This window comes from Magnolia sinica, chromosome 6 (assembly GCF_029962835.1).
Source record: "Magnolia sinica isolate HGM2019 chromosome 6, MsV1, whole genome shotgun sequence".
Classification (NCBI taxonomy): domain Eukaryota; kingdom Viridiplantae; phylum Streptophyta; class Magnoliopsida; order Magnoliales; family Magnoliaceae; genus Magnolia; species Magnolia sinica.
Genome location: NC_080578.1, coordinates 66,347,119 through 66,367,553, shown reverse-complemented (window position 1 = coordinate 66,367,553; position 20,435 = coordinate 66,347,119). Strand labels below are relative to the sequence as shown.

Below are 20,435 nucleotides of genomic sequence, written 5' to 3'. Positions count from 1 at the left end.
GTTGAACCTCTCTCTCTGCAGTATCAGCTCGGCGTACGGCGCTGTTGCCAATGACGATGGATCGGCTGGAGGCAGATCTAGCGGGTGTCATGAGCTTGGCACCATGGCCAAACCCACGCACATATCCAGAACGGGTGCCAAGCACCTGACTCAGGATCTCTGGCTCACTCCGCTGAGTACTATCGGGAGTAGACTAACTGCGTAAGGTGTTCATCTCCTCATGTAATGAAAACATATGAATTTTCATAATAAATGACATTATTATAATTTAATACAAATAAATTTTACAATGTAAGGATCTTTACCCAAATCTCGCTGGCTCTAGGATGTACCCAAGATCCTGTCGCCTACCGATAGTGAGTCCCTTTGTAGAAGTCTACTGGTCCGGGCTCTTGGCTAGTGACGGAATCTCGCTGCGTAATCGAAAAGACAATACAATTAATATAAATGCATGGAAAGAATATATAAACGTAATAATTACCACTACTTTCTTACCATGTCGTGACGAAGTCATACAAATGACTTTGAACCAGCTACGTGGTTCACTTCTAACTTTCCTCTATTGTCAGAATTTATTTTGCTCCTCTTCTGAACACGTTATTCATAATACATTGTTATTAATTGCGAATTTAATTATTACGTTAAGATATCATAAATATCTAAATATTACCTGAAAAGAATCAGACAAAAACCTATCGCAGAGTATCTGCTAGTCCTCATCGGTCACATGCAGCGGTGCAGACTATACGGCCTCCTCGTGGCTCATACACCACTTGTATTGCCAGTGTAACTTACTGCGGTAATCCTTAAACCGCTCCTTCATCATGTTGTCGACAACATGGGAGATATGCGGAACACTCAAATCTAAGTCAAATTTATCCTGCAGTTTCGTAAATAATAGATTAAGATAATAAACTTATTAAGAAAATAACTTAACTGTAAATGAAATTTTATAAAATAAATTTTAATTTACAAAAATTTACCTGAAGGCGCTGACAGATGAGCTACCACACATCATCTGTCACGTCTCCCCAATGGGGAGTGGTGGGGGGGATCAGAGATCGGCATAAGACACCGACCTCTGACGTAAACAATATGGCATTATTCCCAACAGGTCTAATGCAGTCCTGTGGGAACTCTACCGTCACCCTACCCTCACGCGTAAGTCGCTCTAAAAGCAACCCACGCGTGGGTCCACGTCCTCATCGGCTGGTTGACGACACTGTTGCAAAAGAAATATGTAAGTTTAAACATAAACAGAAATCATTAAAAGAAATATACGCCTAGACTTACATGTAGTGCCCGGTGTATGCACGACTGAGGGATCAGACGCCTGCGATGGAACATGTGACGGCGATGCTAGCTCCGTCACTTCACGAGTAGAAGGGGTAGATCCAGTGCGTGAATGACGTACTCTCCCACCTGGTGCCATCACTGAATATGTGCGAGCTATGAACTTATAAATTTAAATAATGTCAATACAAGTGGAATATACTAAGACATTGTCCAAGTAATGTTGACGGTACAATGCATGTGTTTATGCTTAGAGAGATGATTAAAATATGATTAGACTATTACACTATAATACAAGCAGAATATAATAAAACTGTAAACTTTAATATATAATCATTGGAAATTTCATTATACATTGTCATTCTATATTAAATACACATATTTCGTTGTAATACGAAACAACTTTGAGGTAAACTATCTGAAGTACCCCCTGCGTAAGCTATCGTATGCTTCAGAAGCATATGTCATTTCGTGTTAAGCACTTGACATATTTACAACCAACATGCCAGTCACAATAGGAGATATCTGGTCTCTTGGGACTCCATTCAGATGTGCAAGTGATAGAGTCGCATCTTCCATATCTCGTTTCCCGCAGTTATATATCTCCATCAGCCCTGGAATTTCTTTGAGATAGCATAATCTTTCGTCTAAATCATCGTCGATATATTCCACTCTACACTCATCGACCAGACCGGGTATCTCTATGGCCCTACCAGAAGAAGATAGGACCGAAACATCCATCTGCAATAGCTGATGAAGTATGTTGCATGATTCTGCTACGCTCTGGTTTAAGGACGACATGATCAGAAATTGACTCAACTGCAAATGTGGATTATAAACAAGTCAATAAAAAGAATTAATCATGACTTGTAATTTTCACGTATACATGGAATACATAAATTATTCGAATTGAAAAATGACATGTAAATCATGTGTACATTTAATAATCGTCGTCTCTATCACTATCGCTTAGAGTTATTTCTTCACTATCACTATCACTGATCAGTATTTCATCCTCATTGTCCGTAACGTCGTCATCAATGAAACCACTATCATCTATAACAATATCACGTATTATTGAGGCATCAACATGATCAGGTGGCACATTATCTCTATCTAATTTCACCACATCAATATCAACACTTGAATCAGTCCTTGTATCCCTAGATGGCATGTCTTCTTGATAGGCTTCTTCAACCCTAAACGTGTCATTTGTCCTGTCCTCACTATCTTCAACTTCTGGTACGGGAACGTCAAATACGTTCCTGGACTTTATTTTCTGCACCACGTGCCAATAGCTGCCTAACCTGGTATCAGCGAGATAAAATACTTGTTCGGCTTAGCTGGCGAGGACAAATGGGTCATCCTTAAACCACTTTCGAGATAAATTTACGCTCGTAAAGTAGTTGTCAATTTGTATTCCCAACTTCTTATTTCCAATGTCTCACCAATCACATCTAAATAAGTACACCCGCTTTCTCATACAATAACTCAGCCCAATAATATCTGTCAAAATGCCATAAAAGTCAATTTCATCCTCCTCATTTGTTCCCTTCACAACCACCCCACTATTTTGTGTAGTCCTGTACTTCTCACGTTCTTCGGTGTGGAATCGAATCCCGTTTATAATACAACCTTTATATCTAGATACACGTCTATCAGGGCCACATGCCAGTGAGTATAATGCATCAGACGCATCCGCAAAGTTGCTTGTGCGCAACGTCTTCATTTATTATCATGTACAGAATATAATTGTTTAGAAATTTTTATAAGTTGAAATAATGTACAATACAACAAAAATGCTAAGTGTGGTGAGATACAATGTGAAATCTTATACGGTTGGCGAACCATTCTGAAAAATGATCCTGATGCATTCGATCATAATTTGTGGGAAATTTGGACTTCATCTCGTCTATGTGTTCGCTACACATAAATGGCACGTCATTAGCAAGAAACATTATGATCATCGTATATACAGAAAATAATAATCGAGGGAAGACTTACTCCAAGTACGACTCTATTTCTTCACAATTATGCAACACATACCACCGCGCCTTTTCTAGATCCCCAAGGTCCATATCCTGAAACGTCGGGGATCTTAAAGGACGAAAGTTATGTGCAAATACAGATATGGGTCCTTGTTCATGCTCCTGCCCTTCATCGACATTCCGATCTTCTCGGTTGAATCTAATCTCTATGCCACGAAGATACATGGAGCAAAATGTAAGGCACTCATTATCAATGTATGCTTCAGCTATCAACCCCTCCGATCGTGCCTTATTCCTCACAAATCGTTTCATTGTGTGAAGGTATCTATACACAAAACCACTATGTTATACGTATGAAAACATGGATATATGTAGTTTATGGAATGAATAAAAATTTTAACATATTGGTACCACCTTTCAATTGGGTACATCCAATGATATTGTACTGGGCTTGCAAGCTTTGCCTCGTGCGGTAAGTGAATCGCTAGGTGTACCATGACATCGAAAAATGCAGGTGAAAATATTCTTTCAAGTTTGCAAAGGATTACAGCAATGTCCCTCTCTAGTCGTTTAATAACATCTACATTCAACGATCTCGAACACAAAACCTTAAAGAATATCCCCAACTCAATCAGTACCACACTGATATCCTTGCTCAAGAATCCACGAATCACAACCAGCAGTAGGCGTTGCAGAAGGACGTGACATCATGACTTTTCATTCCTATTACCTTACAGTCCGTAACGTTTACGCGCCAAGATATGTTTGACGCATACCCATCGGGAAACTTCACCGATCTCAACCATTCACATAAACACTTTCTCTCTAGTTTTCTCAACGTGTAGCATGCTGCTGGTATAGTATACGAATTTCCATGTGGTTGCAAGTGCAACTCTTTCCTTAAACCCATTTCCTGTAGATCCAATCAAGTCTTAAAACTGTCTTTTGTTTTCTTTTCTATGTTCATCAATGTTCCAAAGACATTGTCACATATATTTTTCTCAATATGCATAACATCCAAGTTGTGTCGCAATTTCAGATCACTCCAATAGGGCAACTCAAAAAAGATGCTCTTCTTTCTCCAGTTATAGTCCAATACTGTACGTTTTCTCTTCTTCAAGTGCGATGTCTTACCAAATCTAACATCTCCAATGTTCCTCAGTTGTTGCATCACGTCTTCTCCAGATAGCTCTTTCGGAGGTGGCCTATGATCTTGTTGGCCATCAAAGATCATCGTCTTCCTACGCCAACTATGATCGCTCGGAAGGAAGCGACGATGGCCCATATAACATGTTTTCCTACCATGCTTCAATGACAATGAACAAGTCTCAATACCACATGTAGGACAAGCCAACTTGCCCTTCGTGCACCACCCAGATAAATTTTCATATGCGGGAAAGTCATTTATTGTCCACAAGACCGCTGCATGCAATTGAAATGTCTGTCCTGCAAATGTATTATACGTTTGTACACCTTGACTCCACAACTCGTTTAACTTGCCTACTAACGATCGTAAATACACATCAATGTCATTCCCAGGTGACCTGGGTCCAGGAATAAGCAATGACATCATGAAAAATGACTCCTTCATACACAACCAAGGAGGTAAATTGTAGGGCATAAGTACCACTGGCCACATACTGTATGAGCACTCATATTACCAAATAGATTAAAACCATCACTTGCAAGGCCTAGTCGAACATTACGAGAATCTTTTGCAAACCAGCCATGTTACTTGTCAAAATTTTACCAGGCTTCAGCATCCGCAGGGTGCCTCAGTGTACTATTATCATAAACGCGTTTCTCCTTATGCCACCTCATATCTTCAGCCATCTTACGAGACATAAACAATCTTTGCAATCTGGGTTTCAATGGGAAGTACCTTAACACCTTTGGATTTTCTTACCCCTGGCTCTGTCATTCTTCCACCTAGACTCTCCACATTCTTGACACTCATCAGCCTTATCGTGCTTTTTCCAATATAATAAACAATTATTTATACATGCATGTATGAGTTCATAACCAAGGCTCAAGTCTCGCATTAATATTTTTACCTCGTAATGAGACTTTGGCAATGTCTCACCATCCGGTAATGCTTCTTTCAACAACTCAAGCAACATGTCAAACAATTTGTTACTCCAATGATTTATTGTCTTCAAATGAAGTAACTTTGTAAGAAAATTCAACTTGGAGAAGTTCTGACACCCCGGATAAAGTGAAAGTTCTGCCTCCCTCAACAACCTACTAAACTTTTCTGATTCGACATCACCCATTAGAGGAATATCTTGGCTACTACTTGTCACTGCAAAATCAGTATCCACAATTGTTCCCCTGAATACATCCCTTATGATATCTTTCATTTCATCAATGTCTTCATACTCGTCATCCGGCACGAATGGGTCAGTAAGGACTTTGGAGGGCTCAATTCTATGGGTCATATCTTCACTATGATAGATCCACCAAGTGTAACCCTGGTCAATCCCAACTATGAACAAATCATCCTCTACTTTGTCTAAAGTCTTATATATCATGTTCTTGCATTTTCGACATGGAACCCTAATTATATTCCTTGAATCTGCCCGATTTTGCACAAATTCCATGAACTCTTGAACCCCTTGCTTATACTCTGGGCCAAACCTGTTCTTAGCTCGCATCCAACTCTTATCCATGTCTACAATGAAATGACCAAAGTCAGTTTACGAAAATAGCTTTAAGATTAGGCTAGGTTATAGGTTTAGGTTATGTGTTTAGGTTTAGGGAATAGAGACTAGGTATAAGTTTAGGTTTAAGTTTAGGAAATTGGAGTTGAGATTAGGATTAGGTGTAGGTTTAGGTTTAGGGATTTGAGTTTAGGTTATAGATTATAGGTTATAGGTTATAGGTTTAGGTTTAGGTTTAGGTTTAGTATTTGAGAATACATTAAGGTTTAGGTTTAGGTTTAGGGATTTGAGAATAGGTTTAGGTTATAGGTTTAGGTTTAGGTTAAGGTTATAGGTATAGGTTTAGGTTATAGTTATAGGTTTTGGGATTTGAGAATAGGTTTAGGTTATAAGTATAGGTTTAGGTTAGGTTATAGGTTATAGCTTTAGGGAATTGGTTATAGTTATAGGTTTAGGTTTACGAAATCGGGTTTGGGTTCGGGACCGGGTTTAGGTTTGGGTTTTCAAGTTTAGGTTTAGGTTTAGGCTAGGGAGTTGAGATTAGGATTAGGTGTAGGTTTAAGTTTAGGCATTTGAGAATACATTAAGGTTTAGGTTATAGGTTTTGGGATTTGAGAATAGGTTTAGGTTATAGGTTTAGGTTTAGGTTTAGGGATTAGAGAATAGGTTTAGGTTATAAGTTTAGGTTTAAGTTAAGGTTATATGTTAAGGTTAAGGTTATAGGTTTAGGTTTAGGTTAAGTTTATAGGTTTAGGTTTAGGCCATGTTATAGGTTTTTGGTTAAGGTTTAGGTTATAGTTATAGGTTTTAGGATTTGAGAATATGTTTAGGTTATAAGTATAAGTTTAGGTTAGGTTATAGGTTAGAGCTTTAGGGCATTGAGAATAGGTCAAGGTTTCGGTTTAGGAAATCGGGTTTGGGTTCGGGACCGGATTTAGGTTTGGGTTTTCAAGTTTAGGTTTAGGTTTAGGCTAGGGAGTTGAGATTAGGATTAGGTGTAGGTTTAGGTTAGGCATTTGAGAATACATTAAGGTTTAGGTTTAGGTTATAAGTATAGGTTTAGGTTAGGTTATAGGTTATACCTTTAGGGAATTGAGAATAGGTCAAGGTTTAGGTTTAGGAAATCGGGTTTGGGTTCGGGACCGGGTTTAGGTTTGGGTTTTCAAGTTTAGGTTTAGGTTTAGGCTAGGGAGTTGAGATTAGGATTAGGTGTAGGTTTAGGTTTAGGCATTTGAGAATACATTAAGGTTTAGGTTTAGGTTTTGGGATTTGAGAATAGGTATAGGTTATAGGTTTAGGTTTAGGCTTAGCGATTTGAGAATAGATTTGGGTTATAAGTTTAGATTTAGGTTAAGGTTATATGTTAAGGTTAAGGTTATAGGTTTAGGTTTAGGTTAAGTTTATAGGTTTAGGTTTAGGTTAGGTTATAGGTTATAGGTTTAGGTTTAGGTTATAGTTATAGGTTTTGGGATTTGAGAATAGGTTTAGGTTATAGGTTTAGGTTTAGGTTTAGGGATTTGAGAATAGGTTTAGGTTATAGGTTTAGGTTTAGGTTAAGGTTATATGTTAGGCTTAAGGTTATAGGATTAGGTTTAGGTTATAGTTATAGGTTTAGGTTAGGTTATAGGTTATAGCTTTAGGGAAACAAGAATAGGCCAAGGTTTAGGTTTAGGAAATTGGGTTCGGGTTTGGGACCGGGTTTAGGTTTGGGTTTTCAAGTTTAGGTTTAGGTTTAGGCTAGGGAGTTGAGATTAGGATTAGGTGTAGGTTTAGGTTTAGGCATTTGAGAATACATTAAGGTTTAGGTTATAGGTTTATGGATTTGAGAATAGGTTTAGGTTATAGGTTTAGGTTTAGGCTTAGGGATTTGAGAATAGTTTTAGGTTATAGGTTTAGGTTTAAGTTAAGGTTATATGTTAAGGTTAAGGTTATAGGTTTAGGTTTAGGTTAAGTTTATAGTTTTAGGTTTAGGTTTAGGTTATAGTTATAGGTTTTGGGATTTGAGAATAGGTTTAGGTTATAAGTACTGGTTTAGGTTAAATTATAGGTTATAGCTTTAGGGAAATGAGAATAGGTTATAGCTTTGGGGAATTGAGAATAGGTCAAGGTTTAGGTTTTGGAAATCGGGTTCGGGTTCGGGACCGGGTTTAGGTTTGGGTTTTCAAGTTTAGGTTTAGGTTTAGGCTAGGGAGTTGAGATTAGGATTAGGTGTAAGTTTAGGTTTAGGGATATGGGAATACGTTAAGGTTTAAGTTTAGGTTTTCAGATTTGAGAATAGGTTTAGGTTATAGGTTTAGGTTTAGGAATAGGGATTTGAGAATAGGTTTAGGTTATAGGTTTAGGTTTAGGCTAAGGTTATAGGTTTAGGTTTAGGTGAAGTTTATAGGTTTAGGTTAGGTTAGGTTATAGGTTTTTGTTTAAGGTTTAGGTTATAGTTATAGGTTTTGGGATTTGAGAATCGGTTTAGGTTATAAGTATAGGTTTAGGTTAGGTTATAGGTTTTAGCTTTAGGGAATTGAGAATAGGTCAAGGTTTAGGTTTAGGAAATCGGGTTCGGGTTCGGGACCGGGTTTAGGTTTGGGTTTTCAAGTTTAGGTTTAGGTTTAGGCTAGGAAGTTGAGATTAGGATTAGGTGTAGGTTTAGGTTTAGGGATTTGAGAATACATTAAGGTTTCGGCTTAGGGATTTGAGAATAGGTTTAGGTTATAGGTTTGGGTTTAGGTCTAGGGATTTGAGAATAGTTTTAGGTTATAGGTTTAGGTTTAGGTTATGGTTATATGTTAAGGTTTAGGGGAAGTTTATAGGTTTAGGTTAGGTTAGGTTATAGATTTTTGGTTAAGGTTTAGGTTATAGTTATAGGTTTTGGGATTTGAGGATAGGTTTAGGTTATAGGTTTAGGTTTAGGGATAGGGATTTGAGAATAGGTTTAGGTTATAGGTTTAGGTTTAGGTTAAGGTTATAGGTTTAGGTTTAAGTGAAGTTTAGAGGTTTAGGTTAGGTTAGGTTATAGGGTTTTGGTTAAGGTTTAGGTTATAGTTATGGGTTTTGGGATTTGAGAATCGGTTTAGGTTATAATTATAGGTTTAGGTTAGGTTATAGGTTATAGCTTTAGGGAATTGAGAATAGGTCAAGGTTTAGGTTTAGGTTTAGGAAATCGGGTTCGGGTTCGGGACCGGGTTTAGGTTTGGGTTTTCAAGTTTAGGTTTAGGTTTAAGCTAGGGAGTTGAGATTAGGATTAGGTGTAGGTTTAGGTTTAGGGATTTGAGAATACATTAAGGTTTAGGTTTAGGTTTACGGATTTGAGAATAGGTTTAGGGTCCCTGCAAAAATAGATATAAACACGATCGTCTCCAATTTGCCAGGCCCTTCCAATGTTGTCCATAGGAAATGGATAGCTTCATCATAGTCATAACAGCGATTCCCATCTTCCAGGGACCCCTGCTCAGGATCCGGATAGCTCCGACACACATCCGGGTCTACTCCATTAATTTCAAGCAAATACAGATATAAACACGGCCGTCTCCAATTTGCTAGTCCCTTCCAATGTTGTCCATAGGAAATGGACAGCTTCATCATAGTTATAACAGTGGTTCCCATCTTCCAGGGACCCCCGCTCAAGATCCGGATAGCTCCAACGCACATCCGGGTCTACTCCATTAATTTCAAGCAAATGCAGATATAAACACGGCCGTCTCCAATTTTCCAGGCCCTTCCAATACTGTCCATAGGAAATGGACAGCTTCATCATAGTCATAACAGCGGTTCCCATCTTCCAAGGACCCCCGCTCAAGATCCGAATAGCTCCGACGCATATCTAGGTCTACTCCATTAATTTTAAGCAAATACAGATATAAACACGGCCGTCTCCAATTTGCCAGGCCCTTCTAATGCTGTCCATAGGAAATGGACAGCTTCATCAAGTCATAACAGCGATTCCCATCTTCCAGGGACCCCCGTTCAAGATCCGGATAGCTCCGACGCACATCCGGGTCTACTCCATTAATTTCAAGCAAATACAGATATAAACACGGCCGTCTCCAATTTGTCAGGCCCTTCCAATGCTGTCCATAGGAAATGGACAGCTTCATCATAGTCATAACAGCGGTTCCCATCTTCCAGGGATCCACGCTCAAGATCCGGATAGTTCCAACGCACATCAGGGTCTACTCCATTAATTTTAAGCAGATACAGATATAAACACGGCCGTCTCCAATTTGTCAGGCCCCTCCAATGCTGTCTATAGGAAATGGACAGCTTCATCATGGTCATAACAGCGGTTCCCATCTTTCAGGGACCCCCGTTCAAAATCCGGATAGCTCCGACGCACATCCGGGTCTACTCCATCAATTTCGAGATGATACAATTAAATCCTAAATTAGTTACTCATTCAAGGTTGGATAGATTGTAATACTTTCATATTCCCACTTAAACGTCCACGCCGAAAATCCGGCAGCATCTCCCCATGCCTCTCCAGATAAGTTGATCTTACGTTACATTCTGATGCCAAATATCTAAAACAATGTAAAGATATTTGGCATTGGATATAGAACGGAAGAAACATATCTAGAGAGAAACGAGGAGATGAACCACGGATCAGGCATGAACATTTAAATAAATTATATGAAAGCATACTATCCATCTAACATTGAACTGTCCAAAATGAGACAATTTGAGCGATTTCTATGCCACCAAAAATACACCATATCTATGTATGGCCCCATAGAAATCCTTAAACGAGTAACTAATTATCTAACTTACAAATCTATAAATTACAACATAGGCACCATACACCCATGCTCAAGTGAACCAAGTCAAGCATTATTCACACGTGTTCAAGTGAACCAAGTCAAGCATCATTCGCACATTTTCAAGTGAACCAAGTTGAGCATCATTCACACTTCTTCAAGTGAACTAAGTCAAGCATCATTCATACATGTTCAAATGGATTGATTTAAGCATCATAAGCAAATGTTCTAGGGGACTAATCTTAACATCATTACCACACATCTAGGTCGATTTATTTAAGCATCATAAACACATGCTCTTGCCGAATATCTTGGCATCATTACCACACATCCGAGTTGATGGATTTAAACATCATAAACACATGTTCCAGTGGATTGATTTAATCATCGTAAACAAATGTTCAATTGGACCGATTCAAGCATTGTAAACACATGTCCAAGTGTACTGATTTAAGCATTATAAGATTATTCAAACAATTGAAACTATGTCAGTGTTGGAAACAATGTCATACAAACTTCCCTTATGGGGACGGCATGGATTAAACACATACATCATGGTGGGGCCCCCACAGAATAAATGAAATTAGGATTTAATAATGATACTAAATAAAATTATTTAATCGGGATTTAAAAATGAAATTAAGACTAATAATATCAAATATTCTTGGGAATTTGAAGGATCTTGTAAGGTCTGAACATATCACATGGCAATATAAATCTCAGGTGGACCACACCATTAAAAACTTCCTAAGGTCCAATGTAAGGTTTATTTGCCACCATTAATGGATGGATCAAGCTGGTTTTTGTCTTTTCATCTGGGCCTTTATGACCTAATCCTAAAGAATGGATGTCTAATAAAAAGTACAGTGGGCCATAGGAGGGTTTTAATGGTGGATATCCAATCACTATTGTTTTCATGTGGTGTGGTCCACCTGAGATTGGGGCCCACACAGCTTGACCTCATGGGTGTACTAACAAGCTAACAAAGAAAAAAAAAACTTATCCAAGGCCACGCATGTATAAGGCAGCTCATGTAGGGGCCTCGCGTGCCAGCATGGCACACGTGAGCTACATTTTACACATGCGTGGGCCTTTGGTGTTACCTTTGTGTATTGGCGGGCTCGTGCCAACCAAAATCATAATGTTAAACAAACCCCACCCTAGTGAAGATGTGTTCTATATCTACATTGTCCATTCATTTTACCAGTCCATTCTAGGACGTGGTTCCAAAATTTGAGGAGGACAAATCCAAATATCAGGTGGACCACATCTAGGAGAAATTGTGTTCATTGAATGCTCACCTAATGGTGGATAAAAGCTTAAAAGGAAAAAAGAAATTGCAAATGAAAGAGAACTGTTACAGCAATATTGTTCACCATTTAATTTCTCAAGTTGCATTTGGATGACCAAGTAAATTGAATTGCAAATCTGTCAACCAAACAAGTTTTTCTCGTTACGGCATGTTTACAGGTTTTCGGATTTGTGACTCTCAATTTTCAAGATGAACTAAGATGAACTGATTGCGAGTTCTCATAGAACAAAACTCTACATGTTGCAGCATAAAAGTATAACTGATTGCCAGCTATAAAACAAATATCGACATGAACATGTGCATCGATGTGGCTTCCATATTGGATGTTATCCATTTCAACTCAGTTTTCTGGTTTTTATCTAGTCTGTACAAAGATATAAAGTGACACAAAAAATAAAAATAAAAATTGAAACTTGGTATAGATAGCTCATTCCTGGCAGAAATGGGAAAAACCCCTTACAGTAATGTACTTTTTGCAGTTCTTCAACAATTAATAGTTAAAAAAAATGAAATTTAAATATAGAAATTCGAGAAAATGAGTAGATGTGAACCATTATGAGATGAATGGAAATGAAACAGAACAAAACCCTAGGGCGTGTTTGGCCGGGCACTGGATGTGGTATTAGATGGGATTAGGAGGGATGGGATCGGCAATATCCTGGGATAGGAATGACGAGCCAAACAGATCCGGTGAACTTGTCCCAGTATATGAGCAATCCCATGGATCTTAAGACAATCCACTGACATCACCATCATTACCTTAAAATTGATCCTATCCCTTAGTTGGATGGATTGGAAGGTAAAATCCCGGGATATACAGGGCATGCCAAACAAACCCTGTGAACTTGTCCGGATATAAGCAATCCCATGGATCTTAAGACAATCCACTGACACCACCATCATTACCTTAAAATTGATCCCATCCCACCAAATCCCATGGGATCGGTCCGGCCAAACACGCCCCTAGCTTTTTTTATACCGATGATGATTGAAGAAGCAATGGTTTTTACCTTGTGGAGAAGCTGAAAACTAGAGAAATCCGGTGTCGAACGAGGACAGATTAAGATCTTTCTGCAAATGAGAAGATGGAGCAGAGCTCGAGAGCTAGGGCGCCGAAAATCGAAAAATGAGAGCGAGAGGGGGGGGGGGGGGGGGGGGAGAAATGAGCGCGAGAAGGGGAAAATGGCATTTGGGTGAAAAATGGATGAACAGTGTGCGTCACCGTTTAGGTTAAACGAACGGGTTTAGCCTGTGAGCCCCACTATGATGTATGCCTTAAATCCACACCATCCATCCATTTGGAGATATCATTTTAAGTCAGAAGCCAGAGAATGAAGGTGATAAAAATCTGTAGTGGACCCCACCACAGAAAATAGCGGGGAGAGTGATTCCCACCGTTGAAACTATCCTAATGCCTATCCATTATTTTTTGGGCCCACCGAGATGTGGTTCACAAATCCAACCCATCCATTATGTGTGTGCTAGTTGGATGAGGGGTCATACCAAGTTTCAGACGCATCCAAATTTCAGGTGGGGCCCACCAAGTGCTTTTATATGTTTTAGGCATGTCTTCACATGATTTTAGATGGTATGGCCCACCGGAGTTCCTTATACGGCTGATTTTTGGCATATCCCATAATTTTAAGGGGACCCATCAAATGCACGGTGTTGATGTTTGACATACATCATGGTGGGGCCCACACAGCTTGATCTCAGGTGGACCATACCACAGGAATTCAATAATGATTGGATATCCACTATTAAAATCCTCCCAAGGCCCACTGTACTGTTTATTTGAAATATAATATGTTGATTAGGTCATAAAGACCCGGATGAAGGGAAACAATAAATATCAGCTTGATCTAAAACTTTTATGGCCCCAAACGTTTTTAATGGTCAATGTTCATCCAACACTTTTTCCTGTAATGTGGTCCACTTGAGATTTAGATATACCTCACTTTTTCTCTCATATCATAAAATGATCTAAAAAATAGATGGACGGCATGGATGAAACACATACATCATAGTAGGGCCCACATACATCTGTTGATTAGGTCATACAGGCCTAGATAAAGGGGAAAAACAAAGATCATCTCGATCTAAGACTTTTATGGCCCCCAAAATGTTTTAAATGGTTGACGATCATTCAACACTATTTCTTGTTAATGTGGTCCATTTCATATTGGGATATGCCTCATTTTTTGTCTCATGCCGTAAGATGATTTTTTTTTAAATAGATGGACGGCATGGATTAAACACATGCGTCATGGTGGGGTCCATAGAGCACCAACCACAAGCCATTGGATGGTGTCAGGGGGAGCAGCCAATTTGTTCCTCTTATTTGTAGTGTGGTTCATTTAATTAATCTTTGGATATGAATGATTTTTTGGATAGTTCTCTAAAATGATCCCGAAAAATGGACGAACAGTGTGGGTTGATCCCGAATTTTCAGTAAATCCAAAACTCAAGTGGACCATGCCACAAAAAACAGTGTGGAATAATGATTTCCACCATTGATACCTTCCTTGGGCTCATAGTAATGATTTAACTCGTTCTTTAGATATTGCCCTAAAATGATGATGGAAGGTGTGGATATAAAACATACATCATGGTAGGGCCTAAAAATGAGAGGTATATAAATATCAGGTGGACCACACCACATGAAAACAATAGTGATTGGATATCCATCATTAAAATCCTCGGTAAGGCCCACTATACTGTTTATTTGGCATCTAATCCATAATTTTATTTTTTTGTAAATTACTAAAATGATCTGTAAAAATGGATGAATGGAATGGATGAAACACATACATCATGGTGGGCCCCACAGAGCACCGACCACCAGCCACGAGGCTGGTGTCAGGGGGAGTAGCCAACCCGTCTCCTAGTTTTTAAGTCTTGTGGGGCACACTGTGATGTATGTTATTTATCCACATCGTCCATTCATTTAAACGGATTATTTTAATAGTTGATCCAAGAAAGGAGTTAGATTTGTGTGCCCCACCATGATGTATGTACTATATCAACACCGTCCATTCATTTGGAGAGATCATTTTATGGGATGATCAAAAGAATGAGTCAAATCCAAATCTCAAGTGGCCCCACCATTGAAAACAGTGGGGACAAAAATTAGGAAGGTCCCAAAACTCGGGTGGGTCACACTATATAAAATCATCATGCATGCCCAAATCCGCTAAAATTACGTAGTGTGGCTTATTTGAGTTTTGGAATGGTTTGATCTTTTGGATGTCAATCCATCTTTGTGGAGCGCGTCTTATAAATAGATTGTATGGCAAACACAAAACATGGCGGGCTTCCCATCCCAATAACAACAACAAGATGGAGTTGGCTAAATTTGTGGCAACCCAATCTCTTTCATCATTTCATCCGATAAGAAATCGGAGCATGGGCAGTTTCCTAGTTTAGCCCTGAACAATTCCTGATTTAAGAGTATGTTTAAGACTTACTTACCTCTACAAATGCATGTATGACCTAGCTGGCACATGTCTGTGATGACGTATAGCCTACCTTATATATTGTGTGCCCTGGAAATCTGCTGGTTCACAGTGTATGTATTCTTAAATCTCTAAACCTAAATCTACACCAAAAAAGGGAAAAGCAAGTAAAAAAGGGGCCAATTTGGTCATTATTGCATTTGTATTTTTAGGATGGACCTTTTGTCATTTCTTTTTCAACTGCCCTACTCTTGTTGTAGAAGGGTGGGTCACATATAAGCAGAACAACCATTTTTAGGCAATGACATGACAAAGACCACCTGATGACTAGCTCACATCTTGCACATTTTGGCACACAACTTCTAGCATTGTCAAACTTGATTTTACTTGCTTTTCCCTTTTCTGGTGCCTACTTTTCTTGCACATGGTTGCAAGTTTCATCATTCTTGAATAGGAAGCAATTACAAGTAAACAAGATATCATAATCATCAAAGAATGCATGAAATGATCCCACACTACACCAAAATCATTTATCAGGAACGGTCGATGCTTTGGTTCAGGTACAATTTTAAACCGTTTCTAAGTGAACACGGTTCTAAACCGTTTTTAAGTGCAGGCACATTTTTCAAAATCAGTTTAGAGCTTTTGTTTTCCTACAGTATTTTGAGATATTACTTCTGAAAAAATGTTATTCTGTGATATACCATGCTGTATTTTTTAGTTGCTATTTAGATAGATTAGGGATATACCATTTGAAGAAGAAAAAGAAAAAATTAGGGAAATATAGGGTGGTGTTTCAATGACTTGAGTCAATTGCTGCTTTGTGAGTGAATCATTTTGAAGCAACCTAATGGTTTTGAATGAGACGTTGGTTTCTGTGTTACAGTTGATCTGTTGAAAGGAATCCTAAAAACCCAATGCTTAGTGGGTCAACTGTTTTGTGATGGGCTCTGCATCCTGCATCATAATTTTATAATCTCCTTAACACCCCCACTGTTTCCTGTGGTGTGGTCTAATTGAGCTTTGAATCTGCCTCTTTTTTTTTCACGCATGCCTTAAACTGAGCTGAAAAAATAGATGGCTGACATGGATAAAACACATACATCATGGCAGGGCCCATGAAATCAATAGACTTTTGGGCATGCGTCTCAGTGGGTAGCTAATTTTTTTTTTAAGTAGTGGTATTTTCTTTAATCATATTGTATACTCTAGAATATTGATGATCTGCAAATTTATTCCTTTATTTTGCAAATGCAAAGGATGGCCTAATGCATCACACCCTAATGCATTACACTAGTGGAAAAATATTTTATGTTGTAAGAAACACCTGTAAAATGCATCGTTTGGTTTTGCTGTTCACATTTTACAGATGAATGATGAGCTCATAATAGAATAAGCCACTCTCTGTATTTGCTTGAAATTAATGGAGTAGACCCGGATGTGCGTCGGAGCTATCCGGATGTTGAACGGGGGTCCCTGGAAGATGGGGAACAGCTGTTATGATTATGATGAAACTGTTCATTTCCTATGGACAGCATTGGAAGGGCCTAACCAATTGGAGCAGGTCGTGTTTGTATCTGTATTTGCTTAAAATTAATGGAGTAGACTCGAATGTGTGTCGGAGCTATCCGGATGTTGAGCGGGGGTCCCTAGATAATGGGAACCGCCGTTATGACCATGATGAAGCTGTCCATTTCCTATGGACAGCATTAGAGGGGCCTGGCCAATTGGAGCAGGCCGTGTTTATATCTGTATTTGCTTAAAATTAATGGAGTAGACCCGGATGTGCGTTGGAGCTATCCGGATCTTGAGAGGGGGTCCCTGGAAGATGGGAACCGCGGTTATGACTATGATGAAGCTATCCATTTCCTACGGACAGCATTGGAAGGGCCTGGTAAATTGGAGACGGCCGTGTTTATATCTGTATTTGTTTAAAATTAATGGAGTAGACCCGGATGTGCGTCGGAGCTATCCGGATCTTGAGCGGGGGTCCCTGGAAGAGGGGAACCGCTGTTATGACTATGATGAAGCTGTCCATATCCTATGGACAGCATTAGAAGGGCCTGGTAAATTGGAGACGGCCGTGTTTATATCTGTATTTGCTAGAAATCAATGGAGTGGACACGGATGTGCATCGGAGCTATCCGGATCTTGAGCGGGGGTCCCTGGAAGATGGGAACAGCTGTTATGACTATGATGAAGCTGTCCATTTCCTATGGACAATATTGAAAGGGCCTGGCAAATTGGAGATGGCCGTGTTTATATCTGTTTTTGCAGGGACCACACCCTAAACCTATTCTCAAATCCGTAAACCTAAACCTAAACCTTAATGTATTCTCAAATCCCTAAACCTAAACCTACACCTAATCCTAATCTCAACTCCATAGCCTAAACCTAAACCTAAACTTGAAAACCCAAACCTAAACCCGGTCCCGAACCCGAACCCGATTTCCTAAACCTAAACCTTGACATATTCTCAATTCCCTAAAGCTATAACCTATAACCTAACCTAAACCTATACTTATAACCTAAACCTATTCTCAAATCCGAAAACCTATAACTATAACCTAAACCTAAACCTATAACCTTAACCTTAACATATAACCTTAACTTAAACCAAAACCTATAACCTAAACCATAACATAAACCTATAACCTATAACCTATAACCTGGACCAATAACCTATTCTCATTTCCCTAAAGCTATAACCTATAACCTAACCTAAACCTGTACTTATAACCTAAACTGATTCTCAAATCCCAAAACCTATAACTATAACCAAAACCTATAAACTTAACCTAAACCTAAACCTATAACCTTAACCTTAACATATAACCTTAACTTAAACCTAAACCTATTCTCAAATCCCTAAACCTAAACCTAAACCTATAACCTAAACCTATTCTCAAATCCGTAAACCTAAACCTAAACCTTAATGTATTCTCAAATTCCTAAACCTAAACCTACACCTAATCCTAATCTCAACTCCATAGCCTAAACCTAAACCTAAATTTGAAAACCCAAACCTAAACCCGGTCCCGAACCCGAACCCGAATTCCTAAACCTAAACCTTGACCTATTCTCAATTTCCCTAAAGCTATAACCTATAACCTAAACCTAAACCTATAACCCTAACCTAAACCTATTCTCAAATCCCAAAACCTATAACTATAACCTAAACCTAAACCTATAACCTAAACCTATTCTCAAATCCCAAAACCTATAACTATAACCTAAACCTAAACCTATAACCTATAACCTAACCTAAACCTAAACCTATAAACTTAACCTAAACCTAAACCTAAACATATAACCTTAACCTTAACATATAACCTTAACCTAAACCTAAACTTATAACCCAAACCTATTCTCAAATCCCTAAACCAAAACCTAAACCTATAACCTATACCTATTCTCAAATCTCAAAACCTAAACCTAAACCTTAATGTATTCTCAAATGCCTAAACCTAAACCTACACCTAATCCTAATCTCAACTCCCTAGCCTAAACCTAAACCTAAACTTGAAAACCCAAACCTAAACCTGATCCCGAACCCGAACCCGATTTCCTAAACCTAAACCTTGACCTATTCTTAATTCCCTAAAGCTATAACCTATAACCCAACCTAAACCTATACTTATAACCTAAACCTATTCTCAAATCCCAAAACCTACAACTATAACCTAAACCTTAACTAAAAACCTATAACCTAACCTAACCTAAATCTATAAACTTCGCCTAAACCTAAACCTATAACCCTAACCTAAACCTTAACCTATAACCTAAAACTATTCTCAAATCCCTAAACCTAAACCCAAACCTATAACCTAAACCTAATCTCAAATCCCTAAACCTAAACCTATACCTTAATGTATTCTCAAATGCCTAAACCTAAACCTACACCTAATCCTAATCTCAACTCCCTAGCCTAAACCTAAGCCTAAACTTAAAAACCCAAACCTAAACCTGATCCCAAACCCGAACCCGATTTCCTAAACCTAAACCTTGACCTATTCTCAATTCCCTAAAGGTATAACCTATAACCTAACCTAAACCTATACTTATAACCTAAACCTATTCTCAAATCCCAAAACCTATAACTATAACCTAAACCTTAACCAAAAACCTATAACCTAACCTAACCTAAACCTATAACCTAAACCTATTCTCAAATCCCTATCCCTAAACCGAAACCTATAACCAAAACCTATTCTCAAATCCCAAAACCGATAAATATAACCTAAACCTAAACCTATAACCTATAACCTAAACTAAACCTAAACCTATAAACTTAACCTAAACCTAAACCTAAACCTATAACCTTAACCTTAACATATAACCTTAACCTAAACCTAAACTTATAACCCAAACCTAAACCTAAACCTATAACCTATACCTATTCTCAAATCCCAAAACCTAAACCTAAACCTTAATGTATTCTCAAAAGCCTAAACCTAAACCTACACCTAATCCTAATCTCAACTCCCTAGCCTAAACCTAAACCCGGTCTCGAACCCGAACCCGATTTTCTAAACCTAAAGCTTGACCTATTCTCAATTCCCTAAAGCTATAACCTATAACCCAACCTAAACCTATACTTATAACCTAAACCTATTCTCAAATCCCAAAACCTACAACTATAACCTAAACCTTAACCAAAAACCTATAACCTAACCTAACCTAAATCTATAAACTTCGCCTAAACCTAAACCTCAAACCTTAACCTAAACCTTAACCTATAACCTAAAACTATTCTCAAATCCCTAAACCTAAACCTTAACCAAAAACCTATAACCTAGCCTAAACCTAAACCTATAAACTTCACCTAAACCTAGGCCTATAACCTTAACCTTAACCTTAACATATAACCTTAATGTGAGACCCGACCCGAGTTCGCAAGTATGCATGTGTGTGTGAGTATGCATTTCGTCCATCTTGATCCCGCAATCCTACCGATCGAATCCCGACGACCTGTAACCCTT

At 38.6% G+C, this 20,435-nt stretch overlaps 1 long non-coding RNA gene across 1 annotated transcript; it reads right to left on the bottom strand.

Annotated features, from left to right (window-relative positions):
* Nucleotides 1-297: 297 nt before the first annotated feature.
* LOC131250063 (uncharacterized) lies at nucleotides 298-730 on the bottom strand. Its single transcript, XR_009173029.1, has 3 exons — nucleotides 671-730; nucleotides 496-588; nucleotides 298-413 (listed from the first exon to the last, which is right to left on the bottom strand). It is a non-coding gene; the product is annotated as an uncharacterized LOC131250063 (long non-coding RNA).
* Between the last annotated feature and the right edge of the window lie 19,705 nt (nucleotides 731-20,435).